We start from the raw sequence: 13,856 nt of genomic DNA, 5'->3' as shown, positions 1-13,856 counted from the left end.
CCTGGGTCTTCAGATGTTGGCTGTTGCTTGTGTATTGTTGCCTTCCGCAGTGTTCAGGCACAGTGTCCAGGCATCATGGTCTGATTAGGATGCTAGGCAATGACCCCCACATGCTACCTGTCCCCCGCACCCATGGCAATCTACTTGGGTTGTGTGAAGTGCTCACTTAACCACGATTGCCAATTCCCTATAAGCAATAGCCTCAGTCGCACAGCCAGACGCCTCGGCAGTCGGTGGGAGTTATGGGTCGTCGGTGGTGTTGGCATGGTGGTGCCATGTCTGGTTGTCCCCCCCAGTTGTATCCCCACACACCTCCCCTCACCCTCCCATGACAGCCCACCCTGTAGAGGATCCCCACCCCCACCAGCCGAGGCTCCCCACCCCATGCCGAGCCCTGGGGTGGCAAGCCCAGTGCCCTCGGCTCTTTGGCTGTGAGCATGTGGCGACTAGGGACTTTTCACAGTAACTTCATTGAAACCTCCTTGTGACAATAAGCAATTATTATTATTATTATTATTATGGGATCCCCGCAGAAGCCCTTCCGCCAGGTTCACATTTTTCAAAAAGAGTACTAATTGGCGCCAGTGTGAGCACTTGCTGGGGAGGCCGATGAATGACAGGAGGCAGTTGGATATGGGGTGACTCCCGTTAATTGTATGGAATAGGACTTAAGTGGTGATAATGGGTTTCTCGCCACACTACGGCGAGATCCCGATTTTGCCTACTGGAGTGGGCCAGTTGCATCGCAACCTGTTTGGCACCTGGAGTGGCTCTCGTTTTCAGCCTCTCCCGTTATTCACCGGCCTCGTTTCGCTCGTGTGAGAGTCCAACGAGGCCAGAGAATAGCGCCCTCAATATCCTGATGTGTCCACCACCCTTACCAGGGGTAATATATGCACCCTCTCCAGGGCCACTATGGAAGAGAGGAAAGCGTGAGTCACCGACATGGGGCTCATCACCTCTTCATTCCATGGGATGCCCGATGGCCCCTGGGCAACGCCATGGGACAGGGGTGTGAGCGGAGCTGTCCCTTGAGGCTCCCCCACCACCTGCTGCTGGCAATCCTGGAGGCCGGCTCTGGTTTCAACCAGCATCTGTATGCTCGCGGCCATGGAGCACAGGGAGTGGACCATCTTTGTCTGGGACTGTGCCACTCCATGCTGCGACTGTGCCACCACCTTCTTCTGGGTTTGTGTTATATTAGTCAGTGACTGCACCATCTCCCTCTGGGGCTGGGCCACCTCCCTCTGTGTCTGCACCACATCAGCCAGAGCCGAGGCAATGCCGCTGACGTCCCCAGCCATGGTCTGCTGTGACTGGGCTGCACTCAGAAGCACCGCTCCAATGTGGCTCTACATATGTCTGCATGTGAGATGGCAACCCTGTCCTGGGGCATGGCCAGCACCTGCACAGAATGTCATAGGGCTTGAACATCCTGATCCATAGCCGAAACCCTCACCCCCAATGCCGACACCGTGGACACCACCTGTGTGGTGTTGGCCTGGGCAGCACCCATGGCCGGAACCACCTCCTGCTCCTGCACGCGGTTAGACTCCTTCACCTGCACCTGCAGGTGCTGGATGCTCACCAACAACACGTCATGTAGGCCCTGGCTCTGTGACTGCATCTCCATCATAGATGGGACTGTCCGTTCCAGAAGCCCGAGACCCGTCGGACGGCAGCTAGTTTCTGGGCTCAGCCTGCCCTCTCACCGTCCACCTCTCGGGTGTTCCTACCGCCACCTGCTGTACCGATTCAGCTGTGTGGTGCACACCAGAGTGTGTCCCAGGAGCTTCTTCAGTAAAGTGCCCAACCGTGGTGCGTGTCTCTGGGATGGTGGAGGGTGTTGGAAGCAGCTGTGAGGGGAAATCACTGTCATCCTGTGATCCGTGTTCTGGGGTGCCCTGCTTCTGGGGTGGAGGGCTGGCATCTGAACTGCTCCCAACACTGCTCGGCTCACGGGGGGGGCTCCAGCTGTGGTGCTGGCTGGGGACGGGGGAACGCCAGATGAACCCACCCCATCCCCAGCAGGTCCTGCAAGACGCATGACAAGACACATAATTAGATCGCGGGCCGGTGTGGTGCGGGAGGTGGGCGTGTGGTTGGAGATGAGATATTGGTGGGCTGGGGGGGTGTGGGGGTGGTGAAGGGGTGAGGGTGTTGTGGGGGTGAGAGTGGAATGGGGATGGTTTTGGGGGTGTGGTTGACATGTGACATGGGGAACTCAACTCAACAGGGCTTCACTTCCTTACTCGCGGCCGACCTCCACCTCAGCGACCTCCCTTTCCTTTGGTCCGCCCACCAAATCCAGGGCCCTCTGTCTGCCACTGTGAGGGGCTGCAGGTCTGGCGGTTCCCCTTCTGTGCTCTCCCGCTCCCGGCAGTTATGCACGACCTTCTCTTTGGTGGGTGGGGGGGAAGAGAAAACTACAGTTAGACAGTCCGTTGCATCCAGCACACGGGGTGGCTAGCTGGTGGCTAGCACACCCGGCCATGACGACCGGTATGGATGTCAGTATGTGATACAGGATGGGGTTTTGGCCACCTTTGGATGGGGGAGGGGGGGTCGGGTTACCGGCGTTAGCTGCCTACTCATCCTGGCCGCCCTGAGGAGGTGTGCAGCTTTTTAATGGCATTGCTGGCTGGTCCAGAAGGTGTTGCCCACTGCGCTGACGGCCTCTGCCGCCTGCACCCAGGCACGGCCAATGTTGCTGGTAGACAGCCTCCTTCCCGGGCTGGGGTACAGGGTCATCCGCTTCTCCTCCACCGCGTCCAAGAGGGTCTCCAGCAAGGCATCGGTAAACCGTGGGGCTGCTCTCCTTGCTGCCAACTTGTTGGCTGGGATGGTGTGTGGGGAGTGAAGTGTGTATATGCGGCTGCAGCTTGTCAGCCTCCTTAGTGTCAATCACAAAGCTGCGAATGCGACACTGTTTCTCATTGGAATTGATTTTGTTCCACGTGCCGCCAGTGCTAGCCCCTCAATGGTAAGAGAATTGGCCCTCCCGTCGTAAGTACTCTTGAAAAATATTTTGGGCCGAGGAAATGTGATTACTGAATGATATACATTCTGCCACAGATTCCAGAGAACAATAAGTGGTAGTATTGTGTCAATTTGCTTCGACATGTAAATTTGGTACAGTAAGAAATGAACTAATTTGTGATCAATTAATTGAAAAGACTTTATTTCCGGAACATCTCCTCATGGAGGATGATGAATCAACATCGGAAAAAGGTATGACCTTGCCAGTCCAAATTATACCTGCCATATTTGACTTGAAGTGGTTACTCAGAAATACACCCTCAGACTCAAGGTTGATGACATAAGTTGTCCAAACATCTGAATTGCAAAGGTAATGGATAATGAGACCTTTGCAGTCTCATCAACATGTGCCCCATAATGGTCAGATGCCTTCAAAACTGTGCCCAAATGATGGAAGTGATCATCAATTCACAATGTCATGTCCAACTCGAGGGAAAAGTGAGAGTCGTTTTTGTGTGGAACCATTCTGCCAAGATGTGTGGGTGGGTCCAAGAAAAGGATTTCATTAGTTTCATACGTGAAGGAGTTTATCATAGAATCATAGAATTTATAGCGCAGAAGGAGGCCATTCGGCAATCAAGTCTGCACCGGCCCTTGGAAACAGCAGGCTACTTAAGACCACACCTCCAGCCAATCCCCATAACCCAGTAACCCCAGCTAGCCTATGTTTTTGGACACTAAGGGCAATTTATCATGGCCAATGCACCAAACCTGCACACCTTTGGACTGTGGGAGGAAAGCTGAGCACCCGGAGGAAACCCACGCAGACACGAGGAGAACGTGCAGACTCCGCATAGGCAGTCACCCAAGCCGGGAATTGGTCCTGGGACCCTGGAGCTGTGAACAAACAGTGCTAACCACTGTGCTACCATGCTGCCCTTTCTGGAAAGAGAGACACAACAGTTATATACCACCGTGAGCGGTAAAGCAGCAGGTAATTTTAAGGAATTTCCTCTCATTACTAACGTACAGGTGACTTGAAATCGATTTACCTATTTGCCTTATCAAATCTCTCAGAGGTTTGAGCATTTTGCCTTACCCATCTTCTTAACCTTCTCTGGTTTAATGAATCTAGTCCCAGTGCCTCTCGTCTCTCCTAATAACTAAAATGTCTCATTTGGTTTCACTTTGAGAAATTAATACTTTTCAATGTCTTCTCTAAGGGATGGAAAATCTGCTGGTCCATAGTGGAACGAACACCATTGTCAAATGCAAATGCGTTTGCAAGCATTCCCGAAGGTGTGCTCCCAGAACAAAAGGATTCCACAAATAGTCCAATTTAGTTTGAAATGTTAAACAAGCCTGCCCTAGTTTCAGGAGTGAAAGCATATTCTCCTTAATATATAAAACTAAAGAACTGTCTGACCCTTTACTGCGATTCATTTGCATTATTTCAAAAAAATTCCTACCTGTGTGCTGATCCTTGAAATTACCGGGAAGATTTTTTTAAATTTCTGTGCAGTCTGGATTATCATTTTCTTTCCATAAAAATGAATGGAGAGAGAATTCAAGGGGTACAGACGTAGAAAATATCAACCAGAAATATTAATGCATTCCTGTGCGATCTTCCAGCAGAAAGAGCAGCTGTCCAGTGCAGATTGTTCAGAAGAGCAGAATTTAAATGGATTCATCAGGTAGTTAAAATGATGCCTTTATGCACAGAGAGTAGGTTACGGAACATTCCTGCAAAAACAGCAGCTTTCAGAGCAAAAACTGGTAAACTTGATGTTTGAGTGGAAGTGGAGCAGAACATCCAACTGAGAGTGTGAAAGGAGGCATCAAAAATGACTACTTTAGCAAGAAAAGGAGCAGAAATCATGGCCGCAATCTAATCACATAGGAACAGAGTCACATAACGAGCGTGTGTAGTCGATGTTTCCCAGCTTTTGCAGTGCAGCAAAACATCATGCTATCTACGGAACTCTGGTTCTATTTGGGAACTCAATGATGATGTGCTATGTACTCTGGGATAACACAGGCTGCAACTGGATGCAGCTTTAACTAAAAGATACTCCAGACCTTGAAGTTAGTTCAATCTGATTTATTGAACCAGTAGCACAGTTAGCACAGTTCTCTATGAGTTCAACTCTCTGCTAACCTAAGTGTGGTTACTCTGTCTGACTCAACCAGACTAGCTCTTAGCCATGTGCTGGAGGTGTGATACTGTACATACACCCTGACTCACTCTGTAGATGTTCATCAGTGGAAAGAGGTGGAGTGTGAGTGCCTCGTGCCTTTTATAATGAGATACTACCCCTGAGTGTTCTGCCTGCTCATTGGTCATGTCCTGTTCTCTGTGTTCATTAGCTGCCTGTCTGTGCCTGTCTGTATATCATTATCTGCAAATCTGCATATCATGCCAAATGGGTCCCTGTCGAGGCTGCACTTAGTCCTATTTCCTGCACTGAGGACCTCCACTCGCCGGAACTCCTCAGTGCAGGAGGAGATTGGGACACCATTTTTAAATGGCATCCCGATCTCTCAATCCCTAACCCGACCCCCAAACGCCGCCAAAGCCCTAACTCACCTATAAGGGGTCCTCTGGCCCTCCCACACCTGCACAGGGCACACCTGCACAGGGCATGGCTTCATGTTAAAAGTCATTCTGTTCAAACCCACAGACATATGGGTTTCCCAGGCCTCAGAAAAATTTATATCTTAAATGAGGTGAGGGGACTGAATCCATGAGGAACTATCTTTACTGCATGTCAGAAGGATTGCTTCCAAACTCAAAAGACTACTTGTTATATTAGCCCCACAATATGTTTGCTCTCCTACGATGATCACCAACTGTTCTGCCCTCTGGCACCAACTGCTTTCCCCTCTGGCACTGTAGTGATCTGCATATCTGTATGTGTACAAGGGGTTAATGTGTAGACATAACAGCTAAGTAATCACTAGATGGCAGCACTAAAGATGGGTAAAGACAGACTCAAGCCGAGTTCCCACCTCTTCGTGTATATTGTGACTAGTAACAGATGTAGAGAGAGATAGCTCAGAGTGCAGGTGAAGTTAATCATAGTTCATTCTTATTTAATCTTGTTTATTTGATAGCTAGTATAAGTGGTGGAGAGAGAACAAACAGTTTATTTGTTGAAGTTACTCAATAAATTACTTGCTTTAATTGGAAGACTACCAGTGTTAATCAACATCGAGTAAAAGATCATCTTGTTAAGAAGCAATTGAGTAATATATATTGCACAAAGTAATCTAACACACACTAACAGCTCCACCTCTGATACCAACTCCTCTCCCCTCTGTCACTAAATGTTAGACATAAATATAGAATCCCTCAGTACAGAAGGTGGCCATTTAGCCCACTGAGTCTGCACTGACCCTCCAAAAGAGCACCCTATCTGGGCCCACCCCCCACTAACCAACCTGCACATCTTTGGACACTAATGAGCAATTTATTTAACATGGCCAATCCACCTAATCTGCACATCTTTGGACTGTGCTCCTGGAAGAAACCCACACAAATAGAGGGAGAATATGCAATCTCGACACAGTCAACCCAAGGCCAGAATTGAACCCGGGAATGGGCAGCATGGTGGCGCAGTGGATAGCATATGTAATTTGCACATTCTTATCGTGTTTACATGGATTTCGCTTCCACAACACAAAGATGTGCAGGGTAGGTGGATTGGCCACACTAAATTTCCCCTTAATTGGAAAAAATGAATTGGGTACTCTAAACTTATTAAAAAAAGAATTGAACCTGGGTCCCTGGCGCTGTGAAGTAGCAGTGCTAACCACTGTACACCTTGCCGCCTAGATACAGAAGACGAAATGAGACAATGAAGGCATTATCCCCTCTGACACCAACTTATAATAATCTTTATTGCCACAAGTAGGCATACATTAACACTACAATTAAGTTACTATTAAAAGCCCCTCGTCACCACACTCCAGCGCCTGTTCGGGTACACAGAGGAAGAGTTCAGAATGTGCAAATTACCTAACAACATGTCTTTCGGGACTTGAGGGAGGAAACTGGAGCACCCGGAGGAAACCCGCGCTGACTCAGGGAGAACGTGCAGACTCCGCACAGACAATGACCCAAGCCAGAAATCGAACCTGGGACCCTGGAGCTGTGAAGCAACAGTGCTTCCCACTGTGCTATCCTGCCGCCCATCTGACTGCTGCCCCCTCTGACATCAACTGTTCTCTCCACTGACACCAACTACTCTCCCCGGCATGAACACCAACTTTCCCTCCCAACCACCAATGGGTCCTCCTCATCCAACATGTCCTGACAATGAGGACCCCAAGAAAACCATTAGAACCTGCTCTCTGGTAAGTCCCAAACTCTCTCCTGAAGTAGATTATAATCCTAGCCACATTTTGGATCCGGCGTCTCCTTGGATGATTACTGTCACTGTGGGTTCTCAGGTTTGGATACAGAAGACTAAAAGAGACAATGAAGGTATTCTCCCAAAAAATTACAGATTGCCATTACGAGTGGGAAAACCGGTGAAAAGCCTATTGCTTGTTTTGGAGCAATTCCCATCGCAATCCACCCATGCTTCATTATTTCTCACTGAATTCTTCCACAATTAGAATTCTTTCCGGAATTGGGACTTGAAGAAGCTTGCAAGACCGACCCCTCAGAGATTGAGGTGCCCTTTTTAAAGGGCGCGCCCATTGCAAAGGAAATTGCAAGTCCCCCACACCCCACACCCACCGACATCGTGACCCCCCCCATAGACATGAGCAACACTCCCAACTCTTGACCCCAGAGGGGAACCTTCCCCTATCAGGTCTGCGTCACTCCCCGCACACTACGCAGGCATAAGGGTGACCCCCGCATCCATTCCACCAGAATCACAGCTTCGCCCACCCCCAAGTGAATGATACCCCACTATTGGGTGGCGTAAGCCCCCGCTTACGGCTCCCACTCCTTTCAGCCAGCCCCAACTTTCAAGCTCCTCCCTCCACATCTCCACTTCAACCCTCCCCTCAATTCCCCCTCTTTCATGGCCATGACGCCTCTCAGGCCCCATCCCTTGGCACCCTGGCAGTGCCAACCTGGCAGTGTCAGGTTGATGCTGCCGCGGTGCCAAGGGAACTACCCGGATCTGTGCTCAACCACACAGGGGCTCCAATTGCCTCTGGAATCCTCTGGCATGGCCATCACATCTAGTTTCTGTTTTTGAAAACTAGCACTTATTCACGCTGGCCTCACGCTGCGCTTACGGGGGTGGTGAATCATGGAAACTGGGACACTCCCAGAAAGGGCATGAACCAGATCACGTCTGTTGCCGTAGACAGGGTACATCTCACTCTGTTCAGCAACTGGTACGAGCCCCGTTTTGAGGCTCTCCCGCTGGTCTCTGGGAATAGCGGGAGGTGCGCTCAGTGCAACGGGGGATTAGAATCATGCCCAATATATTAAAGGAACTGATCATGCTATTTGATGATAAGTCAATCACAACTATTGATAATTCAAGGAAAATAAAGCATAATTGTATACAAGAGATTCCAGGTTTAACTAATGTAACAGAGAGATTTTACAGAGTAGAGCATGACAGCACAGTGGTTAGTACTGTTGCTTCACAGTGCCAGGGCCCGGGTTTGATTCCCGGTTTGGGTCCTGTCTGTGCAGAGTCTGCAGATCCTCCGTACGTCTGCGTGGGTTTCCTTCGGTTGCTCCGGTTTCCTCCCACAAGTCCTGAAAGATATGCTTGTTTCGGGGCCTGGAGAATCGGGGAACCAGTACCTGTCCTGATTCCATGTGGGAAAATGGATTCTCCATCCCGTCGCCGGACGCGATTTCGCCGTCGGGGTGCGGAAATCCAGCACTCTGAATTCTCCCTCAGTGTACCCGAGCAGGCGCTATAGTGTGGCGACTAATGGATTTTCACAGTATCTTCATTGCAGTGTTAATGTAAGCCTACTTGTGACATAAATAAAGATTATTATTATTATTATTTAAGATAGCCATCAATATTTAAAATAGTATTTACCTTAAATCTCTGAGTAGTGTCGAGCAAGATACTTCTATCCCAGCTAAGGGGAGAACTATAATTGCTATGCCTTTACCTTGTGAGACACTGGGGTGATTCCAATAAATCTAAAAATCCTACTGTGTGACTTCAGTATTCATCCCATAAAAGGGCTGAACCAGCAGAAGCAGATGAGCTGGACAACATCCTTTGTTTTAGTCAACATCTTTTATTTTAGTCAACATCTTTCATGTGTTACAACACCCTTGGTGAGTGTGCGGTCAATTCCAGTCCCACACACCACAGAGTCCCAACACAAATGAGTGAACCAATAATGTGTGTATTTTCCTGAGATCCTTAACCCTTGACTGCTCCAGTGAGTTACAGGCACCATATTTATAAGTAAAACATTAAAACATTGTTTATTAAAAGAAAGAAAAATATTAATTTATAATGGTAAGAATTAAAGAATCTATCTAACTATTCCCCAAACCCTATCCCACCCTCCACCCAGACGCACGCAAGACAGACACATGGTGGGGGCACAGGAGGTTAAACATCAGAGATTTGAAGATCTTCACTGCAGTGGTTAAAGATTTGGCAGATGGTGATTTCTTCAGAGTGTGAGGTGTTGAAAACCATTGGTTGGTTTGGATCTTCAAGCTGGGCCACTCAGGCGGATTATCAGGCTGTGGGATACCTTCCAGGGACATGCTACTACTTGTGTTGAGCTGAGCCTTACTCTCAGAAGGTGCACTTCAGGTCTGCTCAACCTCTGATCTGTGGTCGGTTTCAGCAGACTCACCAATAACTTTACTCAGTTAAACCGAGTATCAGAACAGCAGTTTGCATGGTCTAATACCTTTAATGGTCGAGGAATCTGGAAAGTTCCCTCTCCCAACTCTATCTTCAGGCTTTGAAAGCTCACTAACTGCTCTGCTTACCTGAAGAGTGTTCCAGCTATGATTTAACAGAGAACCTCACCTCTCCTGGGAGAGAGATTCAAAAGGATTCTGCTCAGCTCTGCAGCTCTGAACAAAACCCTGACTTGAAGAAACAGTCTCACGGAGAATGCCTCCCAACTCAGCTAAGGAGAATGCACAGCCTCCAACTGGGATTTTCAAAAGAATTCCACCCCTTCAGGGAGAGAGAACTTATTGCCCTCTTCAGCTTTGTTCCAAAACTAAATTATAAACCAAACACACACAGCGTCAACCAGCAGGGTATTCCAGAATAAGAAGCACCAATCCACATTGAGGATCTGCTTAGTCCCGGGATTGCAATGTAATTTAAAAACATTTTTTTTTTGAATACCCTATTTTTTTGGTTTCCAATTAAGGGGCAATTTAGCGTGGCCAATCCAGCTAGCCTACACATCTTTGGGTTGTGGGGGTGAAAGCCACACAAACACGGGGAGAATATGCAAACTCCACATGGACAATGACCCAGGACGGTTTTGAACCCGAGTCCTCAGCTCTGTGAGGCAGCAGTGCTAACCACGGTGCCACTGTGCCGCTCTGCTTGCAATGTAGTTGATTGATTGCTAGGACAGTCCATCAAAATGACATCACAGGCTATGCCACAGACCATCACGAGAGAGGCCTGAGCCAGTACATTAGGCCAGGGGTGTTTTCACTTTCACCAAAGTCTGCAGTTTAAAACAAAAACTGCAATGTTGCAGGGACAGTGATTAAAAAGAGAAATACGAAACAGACAAGGATTTAGCCAGTTCCTTCCATAAGAAAACAGGTTCCTGTCAGGTGCAGATGGTGGTCACTTTCTTGCTATGCTTGGTTTCCAGGATTCAGTTGACAAGTGATTTAAGGGTATCCTTATGTTTGTCGTACCTTACAATTGATAAGAACCTTGCTCAGGTGATGTAATGACGAGTTCCTGTTTTTCAGGAACTGCCTTGTGTTAGAGGATATACCATATCCTATGCCACGTGCTGTTCCTGGCTTGAGCACACAATTATGCCCATACATATTTATAAACAATTTATAAACCCCTATTTGTAGCATCATGCCTTTGCTCATTCTCCGATTACACCTTCCTACTCTGCGTTTAGGCCCTGTGAAGCAAGTTTCCTGTCTGAGAACCTTCCAGCTTGCCCATCAGGCTGCCTGAGGGAGGAAAAGGTGTGCAACAGTTAAATTCTGTCGGAGATCAAGGAATACCATGGAATATCAAGGAATATCAAGAAATATCAAGGAATTTGGTTCAACCATCTCTACGGACACAGTTTGAATATAGTTTTAGCTGTACAAATATTCTGTTGCTTTTACTAATTCAACGAGCTGCCAGTGAGAGATTGTTATGGCCTGCAACCTATTCTATTATAACTCGAATATAGCTTCAGGAACATTCCATTAAAATTTGAAGAACATATTTGCAAACCTTCGAAACCAATTGAAACAAATGCGATGGCATCAATGTTATGTTTTCCACAATTACGCCTTGCCAGCTATTTACATGCAAATCTTAAGTTCTTTCTCTCTCCCTCGTTCTGTCTAACACTTATTTAGATATATGTTTTCCATTTGCTAATTTTAGCTAATATGTAGTCACAATTTACATTGGAGAAAAATGCGTCACCGAGATCCTCCTCTCTATTTACATGTTAAGAAGCAAACTCTTTTGTATTTAAACTTATGACTAGTCATTTTGAGATATGCACTTAGATATATAATAGTAACATGAAGAATATGGGGAAAACAAAGATTTGGCTGTAACTGCGTGTGTACTGGACATAGAGTGAATTTACCAATGTCAAGCTAGAAAATCATAAAATGCTATAAAATAATAATCTTTATCAGTGTCACAAGTAGGCTTACATTAACACTGCAATGAAGTTACTGTGAAAATCCCCTAGTTGCCTTCACTGCGGCGCCTGTTCGGGTACACTGAGGGAGAATTCAGAATGTCAAATTTACCAAACAAGCACGTCTTTCCGCACTTGTGGGAGGAAACCAGAGCACCCGGAGGAAACCCACACACGCACAGGGAGAACGTGCAGAGTCCGCACAGACAGTGACCCAAGCCAGGACTCGAACCCGGGGCCCTGGCCCTGCGAAGCAACAGTGCTAACCACTGCGCTACCGTGCCACCTCATTAGCCATAATAATCAGAAAGAAAAGACTGTAATATGAGAAGGGTGAATTTTCTTACATAATGTACTGTAAAAAGAATATATTTTATTGAAGCATAATGTGACCATTCTGACTTTGAAATGTTCAGTCAAATACGAAAAAGTAGGGATATCGTTTAAGGCGTTTATGAAGATGTGGCAAAATAGATGGAAGAGGAAACGTATTTGAGAAGAAAATGTGAATGAATTCCGGAATCTCAATTCACATAGCTCGGGGCTATTTCCAATGCTTACAATGAATTTGTGCACCTTGGCAGATGCCACATCCGATTGTGTAATGATATGGAAATGATCAACCAAACTAGATTTGTGGCAACTCCTAGTTATGCATTAAAAGGTTATTACATTTTCTACTTTGCTGACCATGAAGTTAAAGGGTCAGTGCATATTAATTCTGTGAGGGGAGGACTGCAAATGGAAGGTAGAATTGGGGGGGAGGGAATGGCATGAAGGAATGGTTTTTAATAGCAAGTTCAAGAAACGTAAGATTTCTATTCATATACTTTAAAGTAAAAAGGATTAAGTAGAGTCAGGATAAAGAAGCACATAAGGCACAAACTAGCGTTTATAAGAATACATTTATCAATTTGCGATGGTGTTGCACATGGGATTTGAGACCATGCCTTCCTTAGCCTGCCACCCAAAATCCAGTTGCCCTCCTCACTGTCCCTGTTTCCTCAATGCCTCTGTCTCCAACATTCCCTGCCCTCCCATTCCCTGCCCTTCCATTTGCCCCCTCTACACCTCCTCCTCCACCTTCTTCTAATTATCCAATGAGCTGTCTGTTGTGAAATTAAAGTTTACCTATCTCTGTGGCGGCGTGGTGGCACAGTGGTTAGCACTGCTGCCTCACAGCTCCAGGGTGCCGGGTTCAATTCCGGCCTCGGGAGACTGCCTGTGTTATGTTTGTGCTTTCTCCCTGTGTCTACGTGGGTTTTCTCCGGGTGCTCCGGTTTTCTCCCAGCTGAAACATGTGCAGGTTAGGTGGATTGACCGTGATAAATTGCCCCTTCACGTCTAAAATGTTAGGTGGAGTTACTGGGTTATAGGGATAGGGTGGAGAGGTGGACTTACGCAAGATGCTCTTTCCAAGGGCTGGTGCAGGCTTGATGGGCTGAATAACCTCCTTTCTGCACTGTAAATGCTATGGTACTATGGTATGCTTTCCAGGAAGAGGCCAAGGACCATGTGTTCTGTCATGCCTTGGGAAAGCTGGCGCATTTGTAGAAGGCCTGTGTGGCGCAAAAAAATAATCATGGGATGCAGTATGGCATCATAAAAAGGGAGAGTTCCATGACGGTAGAGGAAGATCCAGAAACAGAGACCTGTGATAGAAAGGGGGTGCACAGGGACTTCAAGGAGAGAAACCACTGGGAGAGAAGCAAAGGAATGGGCACCAGATGGTGTAAGAGATGATGTGTGCTGACTCCATACCAGTAAGATTCAGAGAAGCCCTGGGAGCTGAAAGGACAGTGGAATGCCATTGATTCCATGCTTCCATCTGTTGAAGCAAAGGTGACCCTTTTGAGCACTGGTGTTCTGTTTGGTCTGGCTGAAGAGCTGGAGTTGTGCCCGAGTGTTGGTTCAAGAGTGCAGCCTCAGGAAGCCAGTGGAACACAGTCTCAGGAGAAGGGATTAAAGGAGGTGAACAGTTTTTTCAGGCAGTCAGGGATGGACCCGTTCTAGAGGGAATTCAGAAGCTAAATCTTTGAAAGTGAAGACTT

The sequence above is a fragment of the Scyliorhinus canicula genome, chromosome 6 (genome assembly GCF_902713615.1).
Source record: "Scyliorhinus canicula chromosome 6, sScyCan1.1, whole genome shotgun sequence".
NCBI lineage: Eukaryota > Metazoa > Chordata > Chondrichthyes > Carcharhiniformes > Scyliorhinidae > Scyliorhinus > Scyliorhinus canicula.
Note: the sequence above shows the minus strand (reverse complement) of the source record.